Source organism: Callorhinchus milii, unplaced genomic scaffold (assembly GCF_018977255.1).
Source record: "Callorhinchus milii isolate IMCB2004 unplaced genomic scaffold, IMCB_Cmil_1.0 Scaffold17, whole genome shotgun sequence".
Taxonomy (NCBI): Eukaryota; Metazoa; Chordata; class Chondrichthyes; order Chimaeriformes; family Callorhinchidae; genus Callorhinchus; species Callorhinchus milii.
In genome coordinates this window covers 15,443,500-15,465,015 of record NW_024704758.1, presented here as the reverse complement: position 1 = coordinate 15,465,015, position 21,516 = coordinate 15,443,500, and the positions used below count along the sequence as shown (strand labels likewise).

At 45.1% G+C, this 21,516-nt stretch overlaps 1 protein-coding gene across 8 annotated transcripts in view; it reads left to right on the top strand.

Moving 5' to 3' along the window:
- Positions 1–1,188: 1,188 nt before the first annotated feature.
- mical2a (microtubule associated monooxygenase, calponin and LIM domain containing 2a) overlaps positions 1,189–21,516 on the top strand; it is a 61,564-nt gene continuing 41,236 nt past the window's right edge. For 4 of the 8 annotated variants that reach the window (XM_042341640.1, XM_042341642.1, XM_042341641.1 and 1 more), the window contains exon 1: positions 1,189–1,363. The gene's annotated coding sequence lies outside the window, so the exon portion shown is untranslated. The remainder of the gene's footprint in view (positions 1,364–21,516) is intronic. The other 4 variants (XM_042341644.1, XM_042341645.1, XM_042341643.1 and 1 more) reach the window with 2 other exon arrangements.

The window sequence follows — 21,516 nt, the reverse complement described above, 5'->3', positions numbered from 1 at the left end:
ACTCTCATTAAATGCAACAATTTATGGCTTGGAACTCAAAGTTCCTTGCAGTATTGTGCCTGTAATTCCCCAGCCCATCATCCCACGTACACATACCCCGTACATTTTAAGCTTGGTCTGTCAATGATCTGTCAATGATCAGTCAATGCAAACAGAATTCTGCACAGGAGTTCTACACAAATGACTCTTTCAGAAAGGCGCTAGTGTTTTCCCTCTTCTGCAAAGTGGCTGTGGAGATTAAACCACACCTGCTGGGTGGATCACAACCGCTTGTCCCACTGCAGCCTTTAAATTCTATTATTTATTATTTCGTGGATTGAGTGACCACGTTTTTTTTACTGCAATAAAAAAGAGCTATATATTTCCACAACTGATATTTGACTGATTTGGGGGCTATGGAGGAAAGATAAAGGGACGTGTGTTATGAAGGATGTGAGTGAAGCTATATTTTGGCTATAATAATTCTTTGCATTTTGATACAGCGCCTTATCATGTTGTTGAGACGTCTCAAAGTGCTTCACAGGATTTTCAATCCACTGCTGTGCACAATTGGCTGCTACATTTCACCCACAAAATACACAGTCAATTCACTCTACGGTGTACTCTGTGAAGTGCTTTGAGGCATCTCAATGATGTGATAAGGCGCTATATCAAATGTAAGGATCATTATAATAATAATGATCATAATAATCATTATTATAATTATTACTATTTTTGTGGATGTTTTAAGCAATTGTCACTCCTGGTTCAAACTGCTGTTTGACTCAGCATTCATTTATATTAAACCCTGGAAAAGGGGGTGAAGATCCTGGGGCGATACAACACCTTGTGGTTATGAATGACCGGAGCACGTTGGCTCGTTTCTGTCACTCGGGAACACCTCACCTTGTGCTTGGAATTGACACCTCTGTTGACGGCAATGGATTAGACTGAACGTTTGGACCTGACAAACAGGCAAGTGGCTTGTCGAGCGGTGTTCGGCTGAGCTGGAACTACAAGGCTGTTCATGACATTGATCGGAAGGTTTCCACATGGGGTCATCCTGATTCCTTGTAACTGTGTGTGAGGGAGAGTTAGCGATAGAGAAACAGCAGGAGTTGGAGACTGACTGACTGCTCATTGGACAAGTGTCCCACAGCCAAGTCCTGCCCCCCACCCCCTCACACACTCTCTGAAGCTCAGTTTAAGTGAAACATTTCCAAGGATTTTAGACAACACACTGCAGCACATCTATCACTTTAACGTGCGTGATTGTCACTGACTGGAATTTAGAGCAGCCAGGAGAAAATCATTTTTTTCTTTATCAACACACAGAGAAAACAAGTTTCCTACCTCTGTAAGTGAGAAGAAGCAAGACTCTGATGTGAGTAACTATACTAGTAATAATTATTAATAATATTAATATTCCTTGCATTTGACGTAGCGCCTTCTTGGGTCGTTAAGACGTCTCAAAACAGAATATATTGTTAATTGACTGTGTGTTTTGTGGGCGAAACACGGCAACAATTAAGTTGAAAGGAGATGTCAAAGCAGGTCTCTAAGCTGTTGGAACCATATAACAACCCCTCTCGGGCAAATTACACAGATGCTGGCCTGTACGTTCTGCTCATTATAAATTAATGCTTTTCAAAATGTGCTCTGACATGCCAGGGAGATTGAATTTATTTCCACCATGTATCAGGTTGTGTATATGTGTGTGTGTATGTGTGCAAGATATGTGTGTGTGTATGTGTGTGCGTGAGAAGGGTATGTGTATGTGTGCAGGATATTTATGTGTGTGTATATGTGTGTGTGTGCAGGATATGTGTGCAGTTATGTAGAAGTGGGGCTTGTTACTATTAGAGTGAGGATAGTGATTACTAATTAACCATACTAGTTACTTTATCTGTTTTTTTTAGAAGTGAACAGCTCAGCACAAATATTTCTGCTCAGGTCTATAAATATGTCCCGTTGACAGGTGGCGTTATCACTGAAATAACTCCCAGGGGATTGGGTGGTGGTAGGGGAGTGAGAAAGGTAATGGTGTGTGTGTGAAACATAAAATTAAAAATTACACTGTCAATCCACTTTACAGTGAATCCTGTGAAGCGCTTGGAGACATCTCGACCATATGATAAGGTGCTATATCAAATGAAATGCAAGAATTGTTCAATCTCATTTGTAAAAAAAGCTTAGTAAATAATAATAATAATCCTTGCCATTGATACAGCGTCTTATTATGTCATTGAGACTTCTCAAGGCGCTTCACAGGATATACTGTAAAATTGATTGACTGTGCATTTTGTGGGTGAATCACGGCAACCAATTGCGCACAGCAGTAAATAGTGAATCATGCACATCTCTGGGGCGGGGAAGGAGGGAGGGGGAAGTAGAGGACCAGGGTGGAGGAGGGGGTGTGGGAGATCGCTCGGACCTCAATCTCAGTATTGACCTCACAGCCCTGGTGTCTAACAGGAGATCTCTGACCAAATGAAATCCCAGTATCACTATTTGCCAATCTGTTTGCAAATCTAGCAATCTCGTCCCCCCCTCCCCCCTTCCTATAGCTGGAGAGGTATTTGCCACGCTGTGTGTTGTGAATAGAGTACTTTGTTCCTAAAATCCTGATGGTTTTATCAAAATGTAGAATCCAAGGGAATCAATGTAATAAGCAGTTTACTGAGGTCAGAGCAGAAAATGACTGGTTTGTAACTCAAAATAACAATTCAATTATTTTGGGGCCAGGTAAGATGGCAGAATCGCTGCTAACAGGGGAGCGTGTGTGCACGCGAGGTGGACAAGATTGTATAAATGAACACAGCAGTAATTATACAGGATTTCTCCCAACCTTCTTCTTAACAATAGCCATCTCAAGGAAAGCTGTCGACTGCAGAATTTATTGTTAACAGCAATAACAAAATCCATGTGTAAAGCGCCTTTCATGTTGGGAGCACATCCCAAAGCGCTGGATGATGTCACCAAGAGGCAGCATATAGATATCGAAGAGGAGAGGACCAAGTGATGCAGGAGCATTGTAGGTGTTAGTGATTCTGAGCAGCTTCTCAACCAGTGTGAGCTGAGTAGATAATCATTTGGGGAGGATAAGTTTGCAGGGCTATGGGGAAAGAGCAGGGGAGTGGGGTTGATTTGGAAGCTCTTTTCAAAGAGCTGGCAAAGACATGATGGGCTGAATGGCCTCCTTCTGTGCTGTGTGATTCTATGAACTCTTCCTTGCGTCGTCTTCATAAGTATTCTGTCCACAGTGCATATAAATTTAAGTTTCATGCATTGTTCAATTGGATTTAAAGCTGGTGCTATTTACTATTGTACCTGAATTCTCCTCAGAACTTGTTTTTTGCAGGCTCTGACTTTGATAATCAATAGTGTGTCACAAGTCACAAAAAACACTGTACATGATGTGACCTCTGTGAAAATGGTCCCATTTGTGACAACACAGCTTGGGGAATGCACCACGTAAACACTCGATCAGGGCTGAGAGGAGGACACTGACCTTCACGTGTGTTATGCTAGTTTGTTACTTCACAACAGATCTCTTAATCCCATTTCCCCGCCTTTCCCTTTAACACCCTTCCTTCCCTCCCAAGTATCCACCCATCTACCTTCCTTATAAACTTCCCAATTTGATTCCATCTGTATTTAGACACACCAGGACGCTGCTGATATCTTTATTAGAGTTTGCTCTGTGTTACTGTGACAATAAAACTGCAGTAAGTCACAAGCAAATACTGGGGTAAAGTGGTGTTGGAATGGATTCAGTAACAGGCACTGGGCTGAACTCAACCTCGTGGCCTGACTCACTGATGCCTCAAGTGTGCTGAGTAATTAACACCTCAAACTCAGTTTCTTCATCGACTTGGGTGGGTGGACACAGGCTGTTGCTTTTTTCTTACCCGTTGCCTCTGAGACTTTAATGCCATTGTACCACTGTATGAGTCACTCCTTTCAAATGGGTGTTGAAGTTCTGTATTGTAGTGGTTAGCCAGCTCACCACACAAGCGAGAGGACTTGGGTTCAATTCCTGAACAGGGCGAAAGCTTAGGCAAGTTTCCTTACTCCACCCGTCTCTAGTTACCTAGCAGTAAATAGGAACCAACTTAGTCGATTGGCGGATTGCTTTTCCAAGGATAATAATCCCTTCAAAAAAAACATTTGGTCACTCAACCCACCACTGTTTGTGGGATTCTGCTGTGCACAATTGGCTACCACATTTTGCCCACAAAATATTCAGTCAATCCATTTTACAGCATATCCTGTGAAGTATTTTGGACGACTCAACTAAGTGATAAGGCTCTATATCAAATGGAAGTATTATTGTTATTTTATTATTACACCTTCTCTTTAACTGGTGCAGGACACTCCATCCATATAATTTTTCCTGAGATGCTACCCTGCGAGGGAGGTGAGGAGGGCGAGTGGGGGGTGGGTGGCGGTGCGTGATATAAGTGCAAGTTGTTGTTGTTGCTTTTCCCTTTATGGCTGATACAACTTTTCTCTTTGCCAAAGCACATGGTGCTGTAGATCATAACGTGATAGAGTGGTGAGCTATCAATCTGTTTACTTACTGAATAAGGCATTCGTGTCTGGGATCCCATTTACAGGATGACAAGCATATTAATGGTGTGGATCAGCAATTGCGATCATAATGTTGGCAGCATGGAGTTATCCAGGGGAGAGAAATCCGTTTGGCAAACTCTTCACATTTTCAGCGGCTTAAAAAGCCCCACAGACGGCTCTGCAGTTGGCTCCTGTTCAGTTCACACTCTCCAGTGATGTTGGGTCTCCATTGAAACAACAAGTGAGATGCTGGCCTGCAGGGTGTCATGGCAAAGGCTATGCGGGGCTTACACTGCACTGTTGAGCTTACAAGAAGGGAGGGAAGGGAAGGGGAAGGCAAACGTACTAATCAATTGTATTAACCAGCGTTGGAAACACTTGCCACAGGACCTCGGCGCCGACATTGATGACTTGTGTGAACGAGAAAGAGGTGATCAGCTCTGGAGACTCCTGATTCAACTTTCTCAACCGTTGTGGAGATTTATTAGTGTTATTGAACATTGCTGACCTCCCTGTAGACTCCCTGTACACCCTGGGGCGGAAGGTGTGGGGATTGGGGGACATAGACACTCAAACACAAAAATTTCACACTAGTCTCTTTTCTGTCTTCAAAGATGGCGCAATATTACGGAAAAATTCTTAAATTCAGCCTAATTTGGAAGTTGTTTTTCTATAGTTATTTAGCAAAAGAGCCTGAAGCGAAGGGCTTTTGCACAATTCTGCGAAAAGTCTTAAATTAAGAGCTTCGGCACATTACCATGTATGAGGGGCGCTATATGAATACAAGCTGTTGATGTTGTAACATTTTAAGACGTAATAGTCTCACATTGATGGGCCAAGTGGCCTTGTTCTGTGCTATAAAAAACAATTCTAGGGTAAGACGAGGCCTTTGAGAATAATTTTTGCCAGAGGGTAGAGATGTCCCTTTGGGGGAGGCAGATGGTGCCACCAGATTGTTGAGCTGTCTCAAACCACATCCTCAGTGACAGACGTGAGACATGCAGACAGGAAGCAGCGGCTGTTTGTTAGCCTCTCACTGGACGGCTGAAAGACGTGCAAGAGCGTTGCTGCGTCGAGGCTTCCCCAACAGAGTTGGTTCTGGCTGAGAGTTCCCAAGTTTGTTCTTAAAACTGGAACTTAAACATCTGTGATGGTAATTTCTCCTGCCCTGACACGTGGTCACTTTTAGCTTCAGTGAGTGACATCTGACACTCACTGTCTCTACCGTCTGCTGATGTGTCCACGGTATTGAATGTTATCACATGGGGTTGTCTTAATCATTGACATGATGTAAGGTTAACCCTTTCAGAGACTTCACAAGTATGTTTATCTGAGGAACAAATTCAGTGTGTGAGCGAATGAAGAGCGATGCACAGAAACATGTGCCAAAGAGTTTCTAACCTTTCGTGCTGTCAATTTCTACACCTCATTTGCTCAATTGGAAAAATTCCATCCCAGAGACTCTCTCACCCCTTCTCCTCCCTCCCTCTCTCCCTCCCCACCTTCAAAATATATCATTTTGATTGCGTTTTCAGACATCTTCCTCTGCGGTTGACCCCCCCCGCCCCACCCACCAAACTCGCAGCTCAGGCTATGAGATATCCTCTCGATGTAAAAGGCGCAATATTACATTAATGAAAATTGTTGCTTTTGTAACAGAATGTCACCTTACAGCACAGACCTGGCTTTTGAATATTTCATTTTAACAAAGTTATGACCAAAGTCCTGTCTCCTGGGACTGCCATTTAGCAACAGTTATAATAAACCTTACATTTGATAAAGTGCTTTTTCACGTTGGGAGGACGCCCCAAAGTCCTGCACAGGATATGCTATAATAATAATAATATTAATATGCTATAAAGTGTAGTGTTCTCTGCAGGCAAGTACAGCAGCCAATCTGTGCCCAGCAATGTTCCGCAGTCAGGCAGTGAGTGACCACATTGCTGGCCAGGATTCCAGGAGAAAATCCCTTCTCTTTTTGAATAGTGTCCATAGATCTTTAACATCCACCTCAATAGGCAGACTGGACCATTTCATCCAAAATATGGAACCTCCGACCATGCAGTCCCCCCACCCCCCCACCCACACTGCATTGTAGAGTGTGTGAGCACCTCCTCTCGACTGGCACTGGCTCCTGCTCATCCCTCGCACCCTCCGCCCCACTATCAGAGGTTGGGCTTTCAGTCACTATGTTCCCAAACTCTGGAGCACTGTCCCTCAATCCCTCCACCTCGCCCTCTCTCTCCCCTCTCTCAAGTCCCACCTGAAAACATTCCTCTTCGACCGTGATTACAGCCACCCCACTCCCCACCCACCGGCTTGGAGTCAGGCTCCGCCGCTGCTACGTGCTCGGAAACACTATTCTGAGTGGAGGGCGCTACATATGTGCAAGTTGCTGTTGTTGTCGTGAGTTCAAAGTCCCAATGTGGGGCTTGTCCCACAACCTTCAGCCTCAGAGGTGAGAGTGTATTTGACTTGAGCTGTGCTAACACACTGTTTACATAGATATAGAGCATGGTATTGTTGGTGTCCACTTCAGGACATTTTCAGACCAGCTACTTAATGTCTTTGGATATTAATTTTAAGCTCCCCTGTGTAATTGCTTTGTCAATTTGAAACGCCGTGGGGAAGAATTCAGAATTTTATGTCATTCTGAGAGCATCAAGTTTCACTGTGCCTAATAGGCAGTATGAGGAAATGTAAACCATTTAGGAGCAATTTACAGAACAAAGGATTTTAATCAAATCTTCAGAAAGTGAGCAGCTCAACAGTGCCAAGCTTGCACTGTTTTAATGTGATATTGTTAAACTAACAGGATCATTCTAATTGCAGGACATGGTGCGAAGGAGACCATCTTGTTTGTACATAAGGTGATTTGGGCCCCACTTGTTATTACCTCCAGCAGGAAAGTGACTAGAAGCGAGAAACCTGATTTGTGCAAAATACAAAGCCATTCCTGTGATTCCTGTCAATCTTGTGAAGCGCTTTGAGATGACTCTCTGACGTGATGAGGCGCACATATCAAATGCAACAGTTATTGTTGTTTCTAATGTGCCTGAGTTTGGCTAAAAAACAATCTCTACAGCATTGATTTAGACAAGTGACTTGTTTCTCTTAATCTCTTGTGTTTTTTTATGAAAGGAATACTTTTTGACCTACTTGGTTCATTGAATCACAACAATGCAGAGCACTGCTTGACTGAATTCCCAGCTGATGGGAGTAACCTTGAGTTAACTGCAGCTCCTGGATTTCAAATCAGCTGGGTTAAAAGAAGAACTTTTTGGATGAAAATACCGACCCTGGCCACAGTGAATCCTGTGTTATTCTGAAGACTAATATTTTAAAAAATGTGGTCACTTAATCTACGATTGTTTGTGGGGATGCTGCTGTGCGCAACTGGCTGCCGCGTTTCGCTCACAAATATACAGTGAATCCACTTCATAATATATTCTGTGAAGCGATTTGAAACGTCTCAATGATGTAATAAGGTGTTATATCAAATGCAAGGATTATTATTATTATTCACTCCATGGCTGATTGAGGGATGTCACTGTGCGCAAAATTGGCTGCTGTGTTCGCCTGCAAATATACTCGCTGCACTTCACAGAAACTTTGCGAAGCTACAACAACAACAACAACAACAAGATTCCATTTATAGAGCGCCTTTCACGTCAGGAGGACGTCCCAAGGCGCTGCACAGTTGGGTCATGACCCGAGCAGGGGGGAAATGGTCAGGGTGAGGGGAGGGAAGGGAGGGAGAGAGGAGGGGGGAAATGGTCAGGGGGAGGGAAGGGAGGGAGCGAGGAGGAGGAAGAGAGTCGAGAGGGGAGCTGAAGGCACGGTCAAAGAGAAAGGTTTTGAGACCGGCCTTGAAGGAGGAAAGGGAGGAAGCGGCGAAGGCACTGGGGGATGTAGTTCCAGAGCCTCGGGCTGAGAGGCTGAAGGCCCGACCACCGATAGTAGGGCGGTTGGGGCGGGGGACGTGGAGCAGACCGGAGCCAGAGGAACGGAGGTTACGGGCAGGTAGGTAGGGGGATAGTAGGTTGGAGAGGTAGGAGGGAGCGAGGCCTTGAATGGCCTTGTAGGTGAGGATGAGGATCTTGAAATCAATCCTCTGGGGATGGGGAGCCAGTGGAGGCGAGCGAGGGTGGGTGTGGTGTGGTCGCGGTGTCTGGTGCGGGACAGTACACGAGCTGCAGAGTTCTGAATGACCTGCAGCTTGTGGAGGGAGGTGCCGGGAAGGCCGGCGAGCTTGAGACCTTCTTGCCATTCTTGCTTGCTCCACATCAGATACAAGGACCCACTTTGAGAGGTGGTGGTAGGAGGGGAGTGGGGGGAATGGGGGTAGGTCAGGAATTAATGAGTTGCCTTTGCCATTTTGCGTGATGGACAGCTGGCCATTGGTTTATAGCCGACCTTGTTTCTCTTGTATTTTTTTTGAAGATGGATTATCACATTATCTCCTCCACGTTCTCTGACAGAGTTTTATTCTGTGTTCTAGCTGCCTTCGAGGTCGTATCTGTTAAGGTTGTAATGTTTACACAGAGAGAGGGAAGAGGGCAGCATAAACCGTAAAGGACTTTATTTTTCCGGCCTGCCTCTTGCTGGGGTAAGGCTCTGTGTGTAAGCAGTGGCACTCCCAGGAGTTGACCAATTAATGAATGAAATAAAACTGACAATGGCTCAACTATCCTTTCTATCCCACATCCATGCCATAACCCGCTCTGCCTTCCCCCACCTCCGCAACATCGCCCGGCTCTGCCACTATCTCACACCGCAGACTGCTGAGATCCTCATACACGCCTTCATTACATCCAGGCTCAACTACGAAAACTGCCTGCTTGTTACAGATCATCCAGAACTCTGCAGCCCATGTCCTCTCCCACAACAGGCTCCATGACCCTATCATCCCCATCCTCGCCCGACTCCACTGGCTTCCCATCACACAGAGGGTACAGTTCAAGATCCTGGTCCTCACTTTCAAAGCCCTCCATGGTCTTGCTCCCCCCAACCTCTACAACCTCCTTATCCTCTACCATTCTGCCTGCTCCCTCCGCTCAGCGGGCTCCGGCCTGCTTCACATCCCCCGCCTCGCCGGCCCCACCACCCCGCGATTGGTCTTCCACCACTTTGCCCCCACGCTCTGGAACTCCATCCCGCTCCCTCCATCCCGCCTCACCCCCTCCCTTGCCTCCTTTCTAGATCTGTCTCAAGTTCCTCCTCTTTGAGCGTGCCTTCAATCGCCCTGCTTCCCCCACTGCCCTTCACCCTCCCCGATCTTGAGCCCAAGCTCGGGTCCAAAACATTGATTGTCCAGTGTCTTGGGAAGTCCTCCCGATATGAAAGGCGCTTTACACATGTAATTTTGTTGTTGTTGTTGACCAATTGGTCCCTCCTTCATAGTCGAGCTTGCCAGCAAGTCAGCGCCAGGTCACCAGAGAGGTTGGGATGAAGAAGACCCTTTATCCCATTTGCTGTACTGGATACTGACCAGGAACGCACAAACCCTGGTTAGTTGGGCAACTGTGTATCAACAACAACAACTTGAACTCATACAGTGCCCCTCGCTCAGGGTTGCTATCCCGGGATTACTAAAACCTGTTGCTAAAATCATTCCCAACTGATCTCATCACATCTCCCTCATCACAGACTGTTGGTATAGTGGACAGTGCCTTCGTCCAGTAAGTCAGCCAAACTACTTTAGTTGCACACATGTGAATCAGTCGAATAAGATGTATTTTTTTCTATTTGCAACAAATGAGGAGCCTGAACAGCTGCTCCCAAAGCATTCTGTCTTGTGTGTGGAAGTGCTTGATTACCACACAGTGGGAAGCAGAAATATCCAGTTGCTAAAATCAGGAACATCTGGCTATTACCATTTGATGCTGCTGCGCATACAGTTGAACATGATGGCATGTAATTAACGTACATAGTTTCAGTGAGAATGAAAGCAAAGGCTTCACAAAACAATAATAAACTCTGCATTTGGTACAGTGCCTTTCAAGGTGGGAAGATATCTCAAAAAGGATTTACTGTGAGGTGTCGTGATTGTGTTTTTTTGGTAGGTGAATGTGACAGAGATTTTGCACACAGCGGTGTCCCACAAAATAGCCATGGAGTGAATGATCGGGGCGGGGGGATCATTGGCCAGGACATTGGGAGGGAGAAAGCCCCTTCTCTATTTGAGAAGTTGCCACGGGGGTCTTTATTACCCACCTGAACAGGCAGACTGGACTCGGTTTATCATCTCCTGAAAGACGGGACCTCCAACAATACAGCACTCCCCCCCGCATTGTAATGGAGCGTCAGCCTAGACTGTGAGTTCATCAAGTCCTGAGTGGGGCTGTTTGTGTGCGGGAAACCTCACTGGATTGTTAAGCAAGGGCTATTTAATGAATATAATTTAGCTCCAAAAATATATCATATAGATCGCTGAACCAGCCTTGAGTTGTTTGCCTCTCTTGCAGCTGGCTTGCCGCTTTGGCTGACGTCGCTGGCCTCACATCAATGCTCAGCACAGTTGGCTTGAGAGCTGCCACGAGGCTGGTATTTAACGTCCGATCACTTGGGGCCCTGACGCTTCTCTTTTCATTAAGGTTAAGAGCAGACCATGGTTAACCAATTCTATCTGAGTGAAACACTGAACGACCTGCGGCCCACCAACCCCAGTATGGTTTCATTCGAGTTAACGGAGCAGCATCCAGCCCAGTGTAATGTGGTGTAAAAAAAATAAGGCGTTTCGCCCACAAATACACAGTCACTACATTTTATATAATATCCTGTGAAGCGCTTTGAGACGTCTCAAAGACGTGATAAGGCGCTGTATCAAATGCAAAGATTATTATTATTATAATAATTATTATAATCTTTGTGCTGTTCTTGAGCTAAGGATGATTTCACTCAGACTGGAGTAATGGGGGATTACATGGCCCATCAGTTTTTCTTAGGTTACATTGTTCTATCAATGAGCTGGGACACAACCTGGGACTCATTAATAATCCTAAACTAATCTTTGTACTTGATAAACACCAGGTTGACGTCTAAAAGTGCTTCATGGATTTACTGTAAAGTGTAGTGACTGTGCGTTTTGTATGAGAATCAGTCATTATTGTTATTTTATGTTATCAATACAATATCAATACAATTTGTTGTTTGTCATTGTTGTTAATGCCTCAGGCCATTCATTGCTCATCAAGGCCCAGCTGATGACCAGTGGATGGTAGGAGTCCTGTAGCTCAGTGGTTAGAGCACTCGCTTTGCAAGTGAGAGACCTGAGTTCAATTCCAGGCAGAGGGCGAAACCTCGGGCAAGTTTCCTTACTCCACACACCTAATAATAATCCCTCCAAAACCAAAAACAATAATAAATTGGTCATTTTCAATCTACGACTGTTTGTGGACATTGCTGTGCGCAATTGGCTGCCGCGTTCGCCCACAAGTATACAGTCAATTCACTTTACAGTGTGTTCTGTGAAGCGCTTTGGGACGTCCTCCCGACGTGAAAAGCGCTATATCAAATGCAAGTATTATTATTATTATTATAACTGCCCAGTGCTTTGGGATGTCCTCCTGACGTGAAAGGTGTAATATAACTGCAATTTGTTGTTGTTCTAGTATCTCATTGCTCTCAGGGCTAGCCTCGCTAAGAGCAGGCAAAATTCTCTCACTGTGGGGTGGGGGTGCAGCCGGGGAAGGGCGGACGGAGGCAAACTGAATCCAACATTCCAACAAGCTCATCTGCGTTGTAACGTTTCTTTAAATATTCCTTGTTGTTTGAGCAGCAACTTAACATAGCACTTAAGGCACTTGTTTAACAGCTCTGTGGTCATGGTGTGAATTTTTATTGGAGGCTGGTGTGGTGGGGATGCAAGATGAGCTTGTGATCAGGTCCCATGAGAACCAGGGAGACAGCACTGCACTTGTGTCGGCCTCTAATACAGCACCTCTCTGGCTGTTCTCAGTGTCGGCAACCTCACAGCTGCCCCTATTATAATAATAAAGTCCTTGCATTTGACATTGCGCCTTATCACGACATTGAGACGTCTCAAAGTGCTTCATAGGATATACTGTAAAATGAATTGACTATATATTTGTGGGCGAAACGCGGCAGCCAATTGCGCACAGCAGCGTCCCACAAACAGTCGTGGATTGAAGTGAGTTTTTGTTGTGATTTTTTTTTGAAGGGATTATTACCCTCAGAAAGTGATCCACCAATCAACTAACACCCAGATTCCTACTGACTACTAGGTAAGGGAACTTGCCTAAGTTTTCGCCCTGGCTGGGAATCGAACCCGCTTGCAAAGCGAGCTCTCTAACCAATGAGCTACAGGACTCCTGCACTGGTTTGCTTCCTCCATACCACAGACAGTTTTGCAGATTTGGAGCTATGTCAGACCACCTAAGTGGCTATCATTGAGAGGGCTTTCTTATCAAGAATTTACCCTAATCTACTGAAGCACACAATGGTTCACAGGACAATAGATTCTGAATGTTACATCTGGGCAGGCAGCACTGAATGAACCAGTTAATTTCAGGTATAATCGTGCATCAAACAGCAAAGGGGAGATTAATAAAGGAAACATTTTATGAATATGATAACGGAGCAACGAGAACAACAACTGGTTACATATTATACAGCATCTTCAGCACCTTTCACAACAGGACAACGTCTGAAAGCGGGTCACAGGATATAGTGTAAAGTGCAGTGACTGTACGTGTAGGTGAACCCGGAGGCCAGTTAAGATGTTAGTTATTTTATTGCCATAGAATAATAATAATAACAATAATAATTAATATTATTATCATAGTTTTATTGTCATAGAAGCCATGTTTTGCAGATGCTTTGGGTCAGTAGATAGACTGACTTTCCCCTCCCTTATCCAGGGGGCTCAGGCTAACTGTATAACCCCACTCCACCCAGCTTCCCCCCCACCCCGCACCCAACTTCCCCCCCACCCAACTTCCCCCCTGGGTGACAAGCTAACTCCCACCAAGCATCAGTCATTCACTCTGTGGGAATGTCTGTGGGGCATTACTTGCTGCATTTCCTCAGCAAAATACACACTCAATGCACGTTAGGGTGTATCCCATGAAACGCTTTGAGACATCGTCCTGACATGACAGGCACTATATCAAGTGCATGGATTATTATTATTCTAACCTCGCTGTATGAGGGCCGAGCTGTGGGTTGGGTTTAAAGCTATTACACTGCTGTGTGCAGATGCAGGGCTTTTCACACAGGCCACAGCTGTTCTCACTTATGAGGTCACGTCCTTGAAAACATGTTTTGCGCATTGCCATCAGTGTCCACGATCCAACTGGCAATGTTTCCTGTCAGCATTAACCCTTGTGATGGCTCGACTGCCTCTGCTGGAATAACCGTGTGGCACTGGGGGCAATGCTCCCACCATAGCATTTGATTGTGACCTTTTGCTCGACGGTAATCGTCCAATGTTATTTGGAGGATTGTTGGTCAGGAACCGGGAGAGAGAGAGAGAAACTCGCTTCTTGTTTTCAAACAGCGCCGCGGAATCTTTAACATCCACCTAAACAAGCACAGACAGACTTCACCCTGGTTTAGTGTCGCGTCTGAAGAACATTTCTTCATTTGACACAAAGGACAAGAAGCAGGAGTATGTGTGTGTGTGTGTAGGGGGGTGACCAGGCTGCTTCTGTGTAGTTTAGATGTTATGAAGTATGCGGTTCCTTGTAGCAAACGTTCCACATCCTTTGTGGAGAAAAACGTGGTGTGACAAAATCTGTTTGCTTGTGACTGGCTGAATCCTCTCTCTCTCTCTCTCTCTCACAAACTTCACTTACTTCCTCACTGATCAGCTGTGTCTGGCGCACAGTCAACTGCAATTAAACCCACAGCCACAGGTTGGGTTGGGTGGCAAACAGCACAGGAGAGCAGGTGACAGCGGTGTTGATGTGGTTTAACTTACAAAACCCTTGTCAAGTGGAAACTCCGGGGAAATGAAGAGGAAGAAACTATGAGCTTCTGCTTAACCTGTTTCTGAGAGACAAAGTCCAACACTAAGCGTGAATGGGAAACTCGCCCTGTGGTATGTCTGTCTGTCTGTCTGTCTGTCTGTCTGTCTGTCTGTGTGTGTGTATGTCTGTGTGTAACAAACCTTCTGATCTCAGAGCGGGGAGACCAAGGCTCGGAAGTCCAGCTGTTTAAAAGTTTGTAATAACATTTAGAACAAAACTAAAACCAGGAAGAGGACCCCGTGAGTAAGTCAGCAGTTTTACTTGTTCCTGACCTGAGATTTGCTGCTGCCCATTTGTGTGAGATCTGGGCTCAGCTGGTGTTTAGAGAGTGTGTGGGGGGGGGTCTGTGTGTGTGTGGGGGGGGGGGTGGGGTCGGGTGTGTGTCAGTGTGGGGGGTGGGGGTTGTATGTGGGGTGTATGTGTGTGTGAAAAGTGGCGGAGGGGGGGGGTCCGTGTAGTGAACTGTCACAAGGGGCGAAGTTGCATTGAAGTTAAAGGGTAACGAACTCTCCCTGTGGTCTGTATGTGAGTGTGAGTGAGTGAGTGTGGAGAGTGTCTGTATGTGAGTGAGTGAGTGTGGAGGGTGTCTGTATGTGAGTGAGTGAGTGTGGAGGGTGTCTGTATGTGAGTGAGTGAGTGAGTGTAGAGGGTGTCTGTATGTGAGTGAGTGAGTGTGGAGGGTGTCTGTATGTGAGTGAGTGAGTGAGTGTAGAGGGTGTCTGTATGTGAGTGAGTGAGTGTGGAGGGTGTCTGTATGTGAGTGAGTGAGTGTGGAGGGTGTCTGTATGTGAGTGAGTGAGTGTGGAGGGTGTCTGTATGTGAGTGAGTGTGGAGGGTGTCTGTATGTGAGTGAGTGAGTGTGGAGGGTGTCTGTATGTGAGTGAGTGTGGAGGGTGTCTGTATGTGAGTGAGTGAGTGTGGAGGGTGTCTGTATGTGAGTGAGTGAGTGTGGAGGGTGTCTGTATGTGAGTGAGTGAGTGAGTGTGGAGGGTGTCTGTATGTGAGTGAGTGAGTGTGGAGGGTGTCTGTATGTGAGTGAGTCAGTCAGTATGGAGGATGTTGGCACAATCAGCTTCTACTTGTATCTGCGGGATCAGAGTTCTCTGAGCACTGAAGCAGCTTTTGGGCTTGTAATCAGCTTATTTTTCAATATATATTTAAAAAACAGGGCTGTAATGTGACCGAAACCTAAACACTTGTACAGTATCTGTCAGAAAACAGTTTGTGAGAGGTTTATGAACAGGGAACAGTGTGTGTGTGTCCGACAATGCTGACTAGTTTGGTGTTCTTTTTTCAAAAAATTGTTTGTTAAAAGTTGGTCATGAGATCTGTGCCCTAGAGGGTCTTAAACCCAGACACAAACATCAGAGAGTGAGCAAGAGCATCTTATGACCGGTCAGGTGGGTCTGGGGGGGGGGGGAGATAGACACACACATACAGACCTCCCTCCCCTCCCACAGTAAGAAGACATTTTCATTTATTGCCAAAGGAAGATGAGGATGTGGGTAAGACTGTAGCAGCTGCCTTGTGGCTGCTGTTTTCCTTCTGCCAAGTTATACAGATTGCCCCTCCCCCCTCCGAAATTGTTCCCACTAATCTACACAATGGTCATAATAATACTAATACTGTATATTACTAATAATTATAAATGTTGCATTTGGTATAGCACCTTTCACATCAGGAGGATGCCGCGAGGTGTTTCATAGGATATTTTTTACTGTGAAATAGAGTGACTGTATTTTGCAGACAAATGTGGCAGCCCAATTACGCACAGCGATGTCCCACAAATAGCCATGAAATAAATGACCCATTTTATTTGGGGTATTGTTGTACAGGACACTGGGCGAGAGAAACTCTCTTCTCTCTTTGAATAGCGCCATGGAATCTTCAACATCCACCTGAACAGGCAGATGGGATCTCGGTTATAGTCTCATCTGAAGGACGGCACCTCTGACAATGCAATCCCCCCCCCCCCCAAGCACTGCATTGGAGCATCAGCTTAGATGAAATGAGTTCAAGTCTTGTGTGAACCTACAACCTTCTGACTCAGAGGCGAGAGTACTACCACTGAGCCAGTCTTGACGCACAGATAAACTGGAACAAGAAATAAGCTTGTTGCATTTCCCTATTTATTCGTAACTCCAGGCACTCGATTTCCAATGGAAATCCTCCCCTGTCATTATTAGATAGTATTTAAGCATGTTAATTTCCTACCCCTCCAAAGGAAATATAAGAACACATTACATAATTTATTGCCTGATCCAATATGCCTTTCTAGTCTGGCCACTGGCCTGTAATGTGAACTGAAACCTGAACTGCCATCACTGAGTGTAACACTGAGGCTCTCCAATGCTTTAGCTCAATACCAGCTCAGGTGAGATGAGCATAGGAGCCTGACCACTTTTTCACCATTTTAATCGTTCACTCGAAAATAAGCCCACTTTCAGAAACTGAAATAATTATGATAATCCTTGCATTTGATATCTAGCCTTGTTACATCGTGGAGACATCTCAAAGTGCTTCATAGGCTTTTACTGCAAAGTGTGGTGACGTGTATTTGTATTGTAGGCCTCCCACATGTCCCTCGTCCCCTCCACTCCACCATTGGTGGCCTTGCTTTCAGCCATTACATCCCGAAACTCTGGAATTCTCCCCCTCTGTCTTGCCTCCTCCTTCCTCTGTTCATATCACACCTGAAGACCTTTCTCTTCGAACTTGCCTACAGTCACCACCCGCCTCCCACTGGCTCGGCATCAGACTCCGTCACTGATAAGCATTCCGAGATGCCACCCCACATGAAGGGCATTATATAAATCCAAGTTGTTGCTGATATTATTGTGACAGGTGTGAACGATCCATGCATCCAAACGAGCTGACAATCAAGCAGGTTTGGTGGTATTGTTGCACAATGTGCTTTTATATCACTGCACTGACTGTCATTAACATAACTACGAGCAGTTGCACAGTTACAGGGAGCATTGTTTGTGTAAATCTTGGTGTGTTGTTGGTGTTGCAGTCAGGGATTTCCCCCAGATTATTTTAGCAGAGAAGGGAAGAGAGGCATTTTACATTAAAATGAAAGGCTAAATATATTCATTTCACATCAGTTTCAGCATGTTTTATGTATTTTTTAAAAACAAGTTGCAGACAAGGAAACACTGTGCTGTATTGGCACTAGATTGTGTGAAATTAATGTGAAATGATTGTGCTCAGCCCTTTATTTTAATTGCAAATTCTTCTCCTAGTTTGTATGTCCAGCCGAGGCTGATTGGGCTGGCCGCTAGCTGTGGCGTTTAATACGATTGGAGTCAGAGTCTTCTTGGGTTCAGCCAGAAGTTTCACAAAGTAATGCGCAAAGCAGATTCTGAATCCTCCCACTTAATCTCAAGACACAAACCCTGATTTTCCCTGCATTAAGCATTGCTTTGGCCACTGCAATGAGGTCAGCACAGCCTAGTGTAACAACAAATAAATACATTGTTTTATGCAGTCAGTCATGTGTTTGCACCTTGTGGCCCTCTTAAGCTCTCCTGTTGTTGCTTTGGCTTCTTTCTTGCTGCTTTTTTTTTGCAGCCAAAGGCATGAGCAGCCTTAAGGCTTGTGAAAGATCCTCGCACAGTGTATGCAAACAAGGCATGTTCACATCTCAGACACCTCAGGTGATATCTCATTGCGGTGAAACCCAGTGATCCTTTGGTGAGTATGAAATACCAAACCACCACCCGTTCCCTCTCTCCCCCCAACCATCTCGAGACCTTGGACTGGCTTTGTCTAGGCTGGCAGTGCAATTCCATACTGGGGGAGCATTGAGTAGTCGGAGGTGCCGTCAGTTAATTGTTGATTTCTTAAATGTTTAGTTGTGTATTAAGTCAGTTGTGTAATGGTGAGGAAGTGACCAGTTTCAATGACAGTGGATGGAGGCAGTGGGTGATATAGTCTGACACAGTGACAAATGAGTGCACAAGGTCAGGTAATAAACAGGTGAAACTGGGAGTGTGTGCTCCAGCGGTGTATGAAGCAATCTCGTCACTCTTGACTTTCACGCCCATCTTATATCTTCAACACGTTGTGTAAAGCAGCCCGTCAACAACTTTTTTCCCAATGTGTGGTAAATACAGATGGTTACCAGGCTGTCACAAATCAGACTGACTCACCAATGCTTCTGATCACGTGGTTCCAAAAGGGCATGAAAAGCAGATTGTTTGTTTGCAGGTTGTGATTACACCTTATTGGGACAAAGTGCCTCCGAGCGTTTTGCAAGTAAATGCTATTGGGTGTAGTGAATGTTTTTCTTCATGTGGCCAAAACCACAGGCCTCTTATAATAATATAATAAACCTTGCATTTGATATAGCCCCTTATCATGATATTGAGACATCTCAAAGTGCTTCACAGAATATACTGTAAAGTGAATTGACTATATATTTGTCGGCAAAATGCGACAGCCAATTGCACAGAGCAGCGTCCCACAAACTGTCATGGATTGAGTGACCACATTTTTTTAAAGGGATTATTATCCCCAGAAAGCAATTCGCCAATTGACTAACAAGCTAATAACTAATAGCTGTACTCTGTAAGGGCATGAGTCTTCCTGTAGTAATAAGCAGAGATGGCATGGCTGGGGGGTGGGCCTTCAGTCTCTTTGCCCGCACCTTCTGGAACTCCATCCCATAGTTCCTCCGCCTCATCCCCTCCCTTACCTCCTTCAAGACCCATCTCAAGACCCTCCTTCTGTTCGACCAAGCCTTTGCTCACCCTCCTACCGATACCCTCCATCCCTCCTGATCCCAACCCCAGCTCGGGCCCAAATTCCTGACTGCCCAGCGCCTTGGATGTCCTCCTGACATGAAAGGCTATACAAAAGGAATTTGTTGGTGGTGATGATGGCTCAGAATACCCTAAGGTGGATTCTTCTCCTTCTGCTCAGCCAGGTGACTGACATGTGGAATCGCATCACTACGCTTATGAGAAATCTAGACCAGACAGAGATCCCCATATGAATGACCTATCCATGGAATTTTCTGCAGCCTTTGCTGGAAGCTTGAACTCTCACCTAGAGGGGTTGGAATCCTGTGTGGCAGGTGAAGTTGCTCATCTCTGAGTTAGTCATCCGGGCGAGGAAATGAGTGAGCCCTGGAGAGGGAAGCCTGTATTGTTCAGACTTGTTGAGCAGCAGGTCAGGCAAAGCAGTGACGGGAACAAAGCCAGGCAGTTTTCTCTCACACCGGAGCATTGGCATTGAGGTCGCAGTCGAGGCTCCTTGCAGTTACTGAGGGAGACTCCGCTGGAGGAACCTTCCTTCATCTGAAAATTTAAACTAAGGTCCCGTCTGCCTGTCTTATCTTGTGTTGTTCTGTCCAGTTGCCCTGCCCTGGCCTGACTCACTCCATGACTGTTTGTGAGACCCTACTGTACTCACCAAACCCACAGTCATGATACGTGAACACAATTATCCACTCAGGATTTGAGATGTTTTCAGTGTTCTAGGAACTGCGTGAGATACAAGGCTGATTTTTATTCCTCTTTGGAAACTTGTGAGACCAAATATGGCCAATTTATCTGGCAATTATGACATAAACATCAAATTTTATAATTCTGCATTCCAACCTTTTTTGGTTTTCCTGATTTGATGCCAGCATCCTCCAAGCCTAGACAGCCAATGTCCGCACAAATACCTAAGCTCTCTTGTGGCCCAACGGGAAGTTCAAAGCAGCTCCTTTTGGATCCATAAAACGACATTGAACTATTAATAACTTGCTGTAGCCTAGCAAATACCAAACACTAATCTGTTTTTCACAGAATCAAAAGCTTAAAACACAACAGATTGGCCCATCAACATCAGATAGGGAGTGAATCATCCTTGTGTCTTACTGTGAGATAAATGTTTCAGTGTCTGAGTAATCCTACCTCCGTGCTACCTTTAATTTAGCTCTTCCAGAGAGCAGGCCGGCATCGATGGGCCGAATGGCCTCTTTTGTGCAGTCAGTGTCTCTGGTTCTCCCACAGAGTGGAACTCCTGCTTTAACTGCCAGAAAACCTACCTCTTCCACAAAGCCTATGGTTTCCCTCTTCCCTTACTCGGCATCCAACCCTATCACTGTCCAGCTCTGCGAGACATTATTCTAATCTCTGTCTCAAATGTCTCCAAAGCCCTTCACAGTAGGAAGTGTGAAGGCATTTGATTTGTCCATAGCAACACCCTGCAGCTGATGTTGTTGTTGTTGTTTGATTCTGCCCTAATGTGTAAATATAGACTTTTGTTAACCATTCTATTCATCTTGATTCCATCCATCGTCTGCTAAGTGGAATGTGGGATACACATTGTAAATCGCCTACAATACAATATACTTTACAGCAAATCCTCTGAAGCATTTTGAGATGTTTTGACGACATGCACAATATTAAATGCAAGGATTATTATTATTATTAATGATGATTAATTATTAATAATAATTATTGAACTATAGTAACAATTATTAATAATAGCATTGTAAAGGCAATATCGATGAGGCTTTTTAAGAGCCTCACAAAATCCTTCAGCCTTGTATCAGTTCAAGCCTTGAAGAGTTGCATTGCTCTTTCATTTTGTGTTCACTCAAATTGAACCAGCTCTTTAAATCATTAGAGACCAGGGGTCTCGCTACCTGGTTGATTGTATGTGCGGTGCCTCTAACACTGACATCATGGAGAATAATGCTCAGTTCTTTGGGTTACGATTTCATCAAACACAGATGTTGGTTCCTCAGTTTGTAGATGAAAGGGTTGAGCTGCATTTCAATCATTCCTGACTCATTGAAAGCATGTCAGCCGTCTTCTTTCTGTCTGGTCTGTGCACCCTGTCTTCATTGCATCCACACGATCTGGATCAATGTCACGGGGACCGGAGAAATTAACCCTTTAACATTAACTAAAGCCATTGATCGGATCCTTCAAGTTCACAGCCCCATTTGTAATTGGTGATCATCGAGGGA